Below are 10,744 nucleotides of genomic sequence, written 5' to 3'. Positions count from 1 at the left end.
TGGTGGGTGAGAGGCAACCACACATTGATGTTTCTCTCCCTCTCTTTCTCCCTCCCTTCCCCTCTCTTTAAAAATAAATAAATAAAATCTTTAAAAAATAAAAACATTTATCTGTTTTTGCAGTTGTTTAAAATACTCCTTTGTCCCTCAGTGTTTGAATATGATGAGTATGTGAGACTGTGACTACAAAGACTACATAAATAAATCACTAATTGTATATTGTGCTCTGTTCATAAGAACAGAAGATATTTAAATTGTCTGCTTTATTCTATTAAATGTAGAACCATGAGAGTTATGATATTTTTATTTAATATTTTAAAAACACATGCCCTGGTGGTGTGGCTCATTGGATTGAGTGCCAGCCTGCAAACCTAAAGGTTGCTGGTTTGATTCCCAGTCAGGGTACATGCTTGGGTTGTGGGCCAGGTCCCTAGTTGGGGGCACACAAGAGGCAACCACACACTGAAGTTTCTAAAAAAAAAGAAAAATACAAGTCTACAAGACATAGAAGGAGTATGAGTGCTAATTTACATTCCTGCTGGTTAAGTGGAATTGAACACTATTTTTTCCCTCAAGTTCATTCCTAAAAGAGTTTTCAAGAAATTGTGGAGATTTGATGCAAAAAATGAAAGCTCTTTTGAATAAAACATACCACACATATGGTTCAGTCTCCTCTCCCATCTTGTTATAGAATTAGAAGACAGATTATCTTTTTTTTTATTGTTTCCATTTGGTCCGGTGCCTGGGAGAGGGATCCAGGGTGGTTAAAAGTGTGACTAGTGGTTTATGGAGTGGCTCAGTCAAAAGCAAGACACCGGGGAAATGCAGAGGGGTCCCTCAGAGGCCTCTGGGCTGGGCTCCAAAGGCTTCTAGTTGTGCTTGAGGGTGAGCCTTTCAAAGAGGTACTCGCTCATCCCAGCCTGGGGTCCGGCCAGCCTATGGATATTAGTCAGGTGGTTGCCCATCTTCTTAATGAGTTTCACCTCCTCATCCAGGAAATGGTTCTCCAAGAAGTCACAGAGATGAGGGTCTGTGCAGGCAGAGCCAGGGGAATGCAGATCCAAAACGGCCTGGTTCAGATTCTTCTCCAAGGCCAAGGCAGCTTGCATGGTGTCCTGAGTTTTACCCCCCTCATCTTGGGAAGGCTTCAGCATGTCCTGGAATAGAATGCAGCCACTGTGGTGGTTTGGCAGCTTTAAGAGATAGCACCCTCACACTTCTCCTCCACCAATTCTCAGAAGTGGCCCACGTGGACACATAGTCATGGTCAAAATAGAAGCCTAGAGAGAGATGGGTGTAGGAGGCCTGCAGATGCAGCTTGGCCAGGTGGTTGATGGCAACCTCCACCTTGATGGAATAATTCTAGTGAATTTGTGAGCTCATGGCTGCTTGGCAATGCGCAGTTGATGTCAAAAAATGGTGTTGGCTGGTCTCGGAGACTGAGGATGGCTGAGATGGTTCCAAAGGTGGTGACTAGAAAAGAGGTTGGAGGGTAGTTGGAAAGAAGGGGTATCCCTCCGTCTGTTCCATCCAAACCCTATTGAAGTCAGAGACAGATCCCAGGACTGCAGAGGGTGCTCTAGAAGACAGATTATCTTTATGGCTGTGATAGGAAGAGTGACGTGTGCTTCATACATAGAAGAATAAGCACTAGCCAGTGATTTCTAATATATAGAATAAAAACTAGTCAATTTCTACAGTTGCTAATTATATTTTCAAGACTGTTATAAGTGTTTACATATATAATAATCTTCACATAATCTCTACAAAGGTGGACCTAGTGTTATACACATTTTATATATAAAAAAAACTGACAAACAACAGGTTTTCCTTTTGTGGAGACATCCTAAGATAGAAGCAGTATTGAGACCAAGTATCAGGCCAGAGGCCACACACTTAAGCTCTATAACGTTGCCTATTTGCTCTTTTATTGACTTACTTTTATCATTATGTAGATAAATATCAAAGAAAAATGTATTATGTACAAATGTATTATGTACAAAGAAAAATGTATTATGTACAAATATGTATCTAAAACATATTTGAATCTTTCAAAAGAGTGTTACAGAAGTTAGTCATTTTCAAAGCAGAGGAGGTAAATTGATAACAAAGGATTAATATTTCCTTTTAGAACGCAGGTCTTGTTGGATACGCCACACATTTCTGCAGGACCTCTTCCTTGAAAGATCAATAAAGCTCCCCATTTTGCTCACCATAAATTTATTCCTTATTTAAAAAATCATTAGTTAGTCACATGATGTTTAAAACTTAGGTGGTTGTATATTTTGTTAACTGCTTATCTCCAAGGTAATGATTTGTAAAAATATATTTAATTTATATTTGTTAAAGGGTAAAAAATTTAATGAGAAATGAGCCTTGGAGGGTCTTAGACATCTCCAACTGTGTGATTCTTACAATATCGTTCCTTTCTTTTTCCACAGAATTTACCATTCTCTTGTTCCCTTTCTAGATCTTACAAATGTTAGGAAGCTTGGTGATCTGTATATACTTTATGATCACAGAATCACAGATATGAGTTATGATATACTGTGCCGAATGCTCAGAAGAAGACAGAGATTCATGGTCTGGTTACTGCCTTCAATGAATTTATCATTTATTTAGTGAGACTGTCCATATGAACAAAAGTAAAAATGATAACAAAGGACCATATAATAAATAAGCTTTTATTCATAGCTAGGGTCTGTAATTTTTTTCTGTAAATTTTCAGATATTAAATATTTTAAGATTTGTGAGCTCTATATAATTCTCTTTTTACACTCAATTTTTATATCTTTTAGAAATATTAAAAAAACAACTAATAATGCTTTTTTCTCTTATATACAACACATGATACCTATACAGTAATAATAAAATCTTTTCTACCTGGAATTTGGCTAGTCAAACTGACCTCTCCAATGTACTTTCTTGAGATAAAATGTCAGTAAATAAAAGTTTCAGAGTGCACACACACATAACAAAATCAAACAAACAATCAAAAAGAACCTGTTACAACACCCCAAAACCTGAGGACAAAAGTATATTCTTTATCTTACAAGAAATACTCTGACTCTTGCTCATAAATTTTCCACTCACTAGGATTCCTCCTTTGTGATTTTGTTCTGATTTCCCAATACACCCGTCCTTAGAAGCAATAAACTAGAAATTATAGAATATCTCTAATAAATAGGTCTTCTTACAATGGCCACATAAGAGGAGACTAAAAATAGAAAAAAGAAATTCTCACAAATGTAAATAAAACTAGACTATAAATTACAGTAAAATAAAATAATGAATGTTCATATTGGTAACACTACTGTAAAGCAAAATTATGTTCAATACTTTCTTTGAAAAAATAGAAAAGTGTCCAGTATTTTTAGAAAGACTTCTGTTGAAATACTTAGGATTATGACATTTAAAGTTATAGTAAACTCAGGGATAATATTTGAATCCTCATTTCTCTACATTCATTTAGTCAAATGTCCTTCCAAATATATATTTTCAAATCTGTCATATCCTCTCCATTTTCTAGATTCTCTTTTGTTGGAACAGTTATAACTCCTTCCTAATTAGTTTATCTGACTCAAATCTCTCTCAGACTCTAACACCTCTACCACTTAGCTATTAGAATTAAATTATTAAAAGAAAGATCTGATTCTGATGCATCTCACCTTAAATATCTCAATAGCTATGTTTTCTCTACAGAGTCAACTCCAATGTTTCCAGTACTGCATTTAATATGCGGCCCAACCCATGTCCTCACTGGTCCCCACAAACTCCTTGTACAGGCTAAGCTCCAAGCAGCCCCAGTTCTTCCCGAAAATGCCCCTCTACTTTCTCTGAGTGCTAAATTTCACTACCCACTTCCCTGTCTATAATCCTTCTAATAAGTCATCTTTCAAAGCACAGCTAACTGTCATAGTTTTGAAAACTTCTTTAAAACCCAAGATTTAAACCATTACTACCTCCTTTTCATGCCTATAATAGTTTCTTTATATAATTAGTGCAACACAGGATAAATTGTGTTTTATTTATTTGGATAAACTTCTCTCTGGCCAGACTAAGAGGTCCTTTATGAGATTATGTTTTTTTCTTCAGATTTCTAGCATAATTCCAACACAAAGTAGGCACTTAATTAATGTTATTAAATTGAATTAAATGCCATGAAAGAACAGTAATATCTGGATGCTTATATCTAGGACAAACTTTGCGTCCATGTAGAACAGAAAACTGATCATAGGTTAAATGTATGGACCAAGAGAAAGATTATTCAAAATAATTATTCTCTACTGGTAAGTAAAATTGAAAATATATGTTGAGGGCTTAATCATTTGGGGTTATAAACCTTTTATTATTTAAATACAAATCCCTTTCAGAGTGGAGTGAAATGTTAAGCTCTTATTAGGAATTTAGTCCCGAGAGTCAGACAAAGAACTGGGAGCAGGTCATGATCAAAGGTTTAAACAAATGAAATTAGGAAAGTCCTAGGCTCTTTTATAAGTTGTGAGGTTACTTTTATGTGCCAACTTGGCTAGGTCACAGTACCACATGGTCAAAAACCATTCTCAGTGTTTCTGTAGGTATTTTTAGATAAGATTAACATTTAAAACAGCAGACTTTGAATAAAGCAGAGTACCCTCCGTAATGTGGGCAGGCCGCATCCAGTTAGTTATATATCTAAACAGAAAAAAGACTGAGATCCTCTGAGGAAGCAAGAATTCTGCCTCCAGACTGACTTTGGACTGAAACTTTGACAACAACTCTTTCTCGGGACCAATCCTGCAGATTTTGAATTGCCAGCTTCCACAATTGCGTGTCTAATTCCTTTAAAAAAAAAAAAAAAAAACCCTCCCTCTCTCTCTTTTTCCACACACATATCCTGTTGTTATGTTTTTCTGTAGAATACTGACCAACACATAATTTTTTAAAAGAGGGAGAGAAGTAGGTTACTGGATACTCAAAAAATATTTTAAAGTATTTACTACTAAAGCTGATCATGCACAAGCCTGATTTCCAATATAAGGCTTATAAAAGCAAATGTAAATGTCCAACGTCAAAATAAAAAAAAAAAGTCAAACTATCAAAATAACACATTTTACCTTGTCTCACAGTTTCCCTTCTCAGCAGTTGACCTGCATATGTTATCTGATTTTCCTCACAAGTGAAATCTTTGATGCTGTTATGTGGTCAATTTACAATACCTAAAGAAGAATTATACATTTTGTAGGTTGTATTCTCAAACAGACTAGCTGGCATTCTCTTGTTAATGTCATCCACATTTAGTGCCTTCTTCCTAACATGTTTAAAATCCCTTAGGTTTCAGCATTCTTTATTTTTCTAGTAACTGTTTTAGTAGAAACTAGTTTCTAAGAACTTAGTTTTTTTAACCCAAGATCTAAAATGAGATGTTTCTCAGACCCAGTATTTTCAGGTATAGATTCTTATCACAGAATAAGAATGTCTTTATATTTTAATAAGAGCATCAAGTTAGTTTTACCTGCAAAAGGAAATCATACATTAGATCTAATCAGTGGGTCATAGCATTTTTTTTGTTTTCTTTGTCTACTTCTTTCACCATAGTATACAATTTTCTGTAGCCTCATTAGAGCTAAGAGCTGTTAGTTTTATTGCTGAAATAATTTTTATTTTTCTTTTCAGTCTATTTCCTTAATTCACAAAATTTTAGAATTGAAGTGCCTTATTGCCTCTGCCAATGAAATCATACAAGACTCTGGACACTCATGTCATTTTAGAATCATCTGAGAGCAACGATTTCCCAAACTAGATACAGTTTTATACCATAAACCTAATAACCCTATAAATTTCTAGAATATGAGCTATGTGTATGTGTGTGGATATGTATGCATATGAATTTATACCTACTAAGTTTGTTAACTTATTACAGATTTAACATTAAAATAAAAGTAACTGTTAATCGTTTTTTTTTTATTTTTAGCATTTTTAATAACAAATTTGTTGCCTCACTGTAAAGTTAGGAATGTTGAACAGTTTTTAGAGTTTTAGAAAGTTGTTTCAAATACTAAAATGAGCAGTTTAATGGCAACCCCCCCTACACACACAAATGGGCTATCCAAAATTACATCTGCCACCACTGCAGTTTTCTTGAATTCACCACACCACACAAGTTTATATTGTAATCATTTTTAATTTCTCAGAAAATCATTTTGAAATCAGTTAAATCATCCTCAGATTTCCATTCCATATTTGAGGACACCTATTCATTTCTTCAGTCTTTATAATTGGATTTCAATTTTTTTAAATTTTTCATTCCTACTGATAATTTATGTCAATGATCTACCAAGTGTAGACTCTCTTAGTCTTTGATCTGTAGCATTCTGCCTTCTTCAGTATATTAGTCAGGATTCATTTTAGGAAACAAAACACACTAGGTATGTTTAAAAGAAAGGGATTTAATGGAGTATTGGGTGCTTACAAAATTATTAGAAGAGCTGGAGCATAGAATTTTAGGCTAGCCCTAGCTTCCCAGCTACAATTTCTGTCATAATCAGGGAGCTGGAAAATCAAGTAATCATACCAGAATTTGGCTTCAGGACCAAAACCCCGTAAGTGTTTGTGGTATTATTCATTTTGGCTAGGTCATGTTGCAATTAAAAAAAAACCCCTCAAAATCGTATAGGGTTAAAACAATAAAGCCTTATTTCTTGCTCATAAAATGTTCACTGTAGGCTATGGAGATTCTCCTGCTAGCTGTCTTCTGTGAACTGTCTCATAGTTGCACCTCTAAAATATGGGCTTGTGTGAGCACCATGGAAGGGGGAAAAATAGATAGAAAATAATTCAATGGTTCTTAAATACTTTCTCCCAAAAGTTACACATGCCACTTTTGCTTCATTTTCATCAACCAAAGCAAGTCACATGGCTCCCCTTAACCTCTAGCCAGCAGGGAAGTTTATCTATACCTCAGGTCGGGAAGGAGAATAATCAGCAATGTGGGTGAGCAGTATTCATAACTATCCTAGTCGTTTTAATATCCTTAAGTCCCATCTAATTGTGACAATTTGCTCAAAGTCAAAGACTTCTTGATTTTTATGATAGTCTTTACATCATGTCCAGTTGTAGTTGTTATTGATCCAGATATCTATAAACTAAACAGGCAGATTATGTGCACCAGCATCCAATTTTTAGGACCGAACAGGACTATTTCAGTGAACACTTTCATTTTGAGAGGAGATGAATGGGAGACACATAGAAGACTCTGGTCTGTAGCAATTTAGAATTCTCAAGGGGCTTTCTACTCTGGAAGCAAGGTATATTCCTTCATTATACCCTTTTACCATTTGGAAAGAGTATCTCCTCTGATTGACTGTGGTCCCTGAGAAAAAATCTTTCTTTGCCATTTTCCTTCTTGGTTACATGAGAACAGGGAATCAGGGAACTATACCTTTCTTTGTGGCTGAGCAATTTTTTTCAGACCAATTCCTGCTTATACAAGTTTTCACGCCAAGGGTTCACTCTGTCTTCAGCCAGAGATCACTTTTAGTTTAATCTTTGCTTCCTTTTGGTAGAAAACCTTGTGAAAAATTTATAGACTCTTTGTTTGATTCCAATCAATAACACATGCTAATAGCCCAAAGCACAGTTTCCCTCTGGACTTTTTTTTTAAATTTGCAGTATTTATTTAGTTTCTCTCTCTCCACCATCTCTCTTTTTTGCCTTAGTTGTGATTCCATGCACTTGATTATGGTAGCTTTCTGATTGATATGTACCTTAATCTCTTTTCCACAAGACATTTTAACTAACTAAAAGATTTACTCAACCACACTCTTAATTGGATCTTAAATCTGGGGTACTTTAATTCATTCAGAGATTATAGTAACAAATATGATATTCAGACCTTTAATTTAATTCTTCTCCTTCACAGCCTTCTTTAATGTTTACATGTACAGTGATAGGCTGAGAAATAGCTGCCTCTTTCAACCTCAGAAATCCCCAAGTTTCCAGTTTATTTCTCTTCCTTTTCTATTCTTGTTTGTTAAATGGTCTGATTCTTTTCAGAACTCATTTCTTCATGCAATGTCTTTCAACCACAGTCAGTACTACTCATGTTCACTTTGCTATCTTTTTCCTCTAGACATACCATGTCATTAAGTACATGATCATCCTTCCTCGTTCCCTCAGAATTCCACATTATAAGTTATCTGTCCATGCATAACAGGGACTATAAGTTTTCAGGCTCAAATGATAGTTTCTTCATCAGTGCTGCCAGGACAATGCTTTGGTATCATAACTAGCATTCCAAACCTAGAACCAATGCCTGTAGTATTGAGATTAGTCTAGGTTATTTTTGGTAACAAATAATCTTCAGATCATGGTGATTTAGAACAATGATGGGGAAAAAACATGAAACTAATATAATATTGTATGTCACCTGTAATTAAAAAATAAAAATTTTCTAAAAACAAAAAACCACCCCACAAAAATGAAGGTATATTTCTTGCTCAGATAAGATCTACAGCATATTGGGAAGATTCTCCAGAGCAACTGTCATACACAATGTCTCAGCACCATAACTCCTTTTTAAGACGTAATCTGCCTTTGCTCCAGCCAAGTGAAGAGAAAAGATAAAGAATTATATGCAATTTCTACAGGTTTCTACCTAAAATTGATACATACTTCTTTCTTCACATTGTTTTGGTCAAAGCCAGTCCACACCTACTTCAAGAGGTTGAAAAAGGTGTTTAAAAAAACAAGGCTTCAAATACTGGTATACAGCACTGATGATTAATACAATGGTGGCACAGGAGTAAGAAAACTGCTCCTGCTATCTCTGTAACTGCCTTTCGGCTACTACAAGTCTATGATTAGACATACCACAGTCTCCCACGCATAGGTCAGTGAGATACTTTTCTCTCAATCCCACAAAAGAGACCCACTTCTGCTGGCAACATGGAGAAGTCATATTTGCCAGACACCAAACTTTCTCCACCCAAACTGTTTACACTTAATTCTTCCTGGGCTTTCTGAACATCCAAAGGTAAGTGTCTGCTTTCAAGGGTCTGCAGAGAATTCCTTCTTCTCTCACTAGTGATCTCTTCCCCTTAGTACACGAATTTGGATGTTTACTCTGACAATGAGCAATACCTTACACAGCCCTAGTTTTTGTTTTGTTTTGTTTTTGTTTTAGTTTTTTGTTTTTAAAGTATATTTTATTGATTATGCTATTACAGTTATCTCAATTTTTTTTCTTCCCTTTATCCCCCTTGGCCCAGCACCTCCTCTCACCCTCCAGCATTCTCCTACCCACTTTGTTCACATCCATGGATTGTATTATAAGTTCTTTGGTTTCTCTATTTCCCATACTATTCTTAACCTCCCCCTGTCTAGTTTGTACCCGCCATTTATGTTTCTTATTCCCTGTACCTTTTCCCCCATTCTCCTCCCTTCCCCTCTCTGCTGATGACCCTCCCTGTCATCTCTATTTCTGTGATTCTGTTGCTGTTCTAGTTATTTGCGTATTTTTTTGCTTTTTAGGCTCAGTTGTTGATAGTGGTCAGTTTGTTGTCATTTTCATGTTCATAGTTTTGATCTTCTTTTTCTTAGATAAGTCCCTTTAACATTTCATATAATAAGGGCTTGGTGATAATGAACTCCTTTAACTTGACCTTATCTAGGAAGCACTTTATCTGCCCTCCCATTCCAAATGATAGCTTTGTTGGATAGAGTATTCTTGGATGTAGGTCCTTACCTTTCATGACACTCAAATACTTCTTTCCAGCCCCTTCTTCCCTATAAGGTTTCTTTTGAGAAATCAGCTGATAGTCTTCTGGAAACTCCTTTGTAGGTAGCTGTCTCCTTTTCTCTTGCTGCTTTTAAGATTCTCTCCTTATGTTTAATCTTGGGTAATGTAATTATGATGTGCCTTGGTGTATTCTTCCTTGGGTCCAACTTCTTTGGGATTGTCTGTACTTCCTGGACTTCCTGGAAGTCTATTTTCTTTGCCAAATTTGGGAAGTTCTCCTTCATTATTTGTTTAATAACGCCCTATCTGTTGGGGTTTCACTGCTCTTCTACTTGCACCTCTTGGTCAGAGCTACTTTAATATAACTCATATCTGCTTGTTTTCCCAAATGAATCATATCTGGACTATGTGAGTGTGGAGAAACACTTACTTCCTTGACAAATTCTGGGAAGAAAGATTCCCTTTCCCTAATCGGGAGACAGAGCAAGTAGTTAGCTATCATTTCTCACCAATATGTAGGTCTCACACTAGTATTTAACTGACAAAGACTTCAAGAGATATAGGAAAAGCTTTCCAGGAGTTTGTTTTTAAGCTCCTACTGCCTTATATAGGTGAGGAGAAATAAACAGAAGCAGGGCCAGGTCAAGAAACAAGGGATTCATCACCAAGGCAGGGTCCTCATCTGCAAAGAATTTGGAGTAGACATCTCATGTTTGAGTGCCTTGAATCTTTTTTAAATATAGTCCCTGTAAATCCTCTGTTAGATTCCACATATTCTTTCTCTGCTTTTTAAAAAATAAAGAATTGCTTTCAAATTTTATTTGTATTCTTAATAACTTTTTACAGACTTTTTTTAGAAAAAGTCATACTTTTTGAAACTCTTCATTGGTTTCAAGTTATCAATCAAGTATTCTTTGATGATTAGAATGGATTAAACAACATTCTTTTGTGATATTGCTTCATCCACATTCCAACAGAAAAATTCCAGTGAGGTTAAAATGAATATAAGAAATGATATATTTTAAA

At 35.5% G+C, this 10,744-nt stretch overlaps 1 pseudogene; it reads right to left on the bottom strand.

The window, feature by feature from the left end:
* Positions 1-869: 869 nt before the first annotated feature.
* LOC123827275 lies at positions 870-1,383 on the bottom strand (annotated as a pseudogene).
* Positions 1,384-10,744: the final 9,361 nt, after the last annotated feature.

This window comes from Phyllostomus hastatus, unplaced genomic scaffold, assembly GCF_019186645.2.
Source record: "Phyllostomus hastatus isolate PE091 unplaced genomic scaffold, TTU_PhHast_1.1 phas_contig_86, whole genome shotgun sequence".
NCBI lineage: Eukaryota > Metazoa > Chordata > Mammalia > Chiroptera > Phyllostomidae > Phyllostomus > Phyllostomus hastatus.
This window is presented reverse-complemented; position numbering and strand designations above follow the sequence as displayed.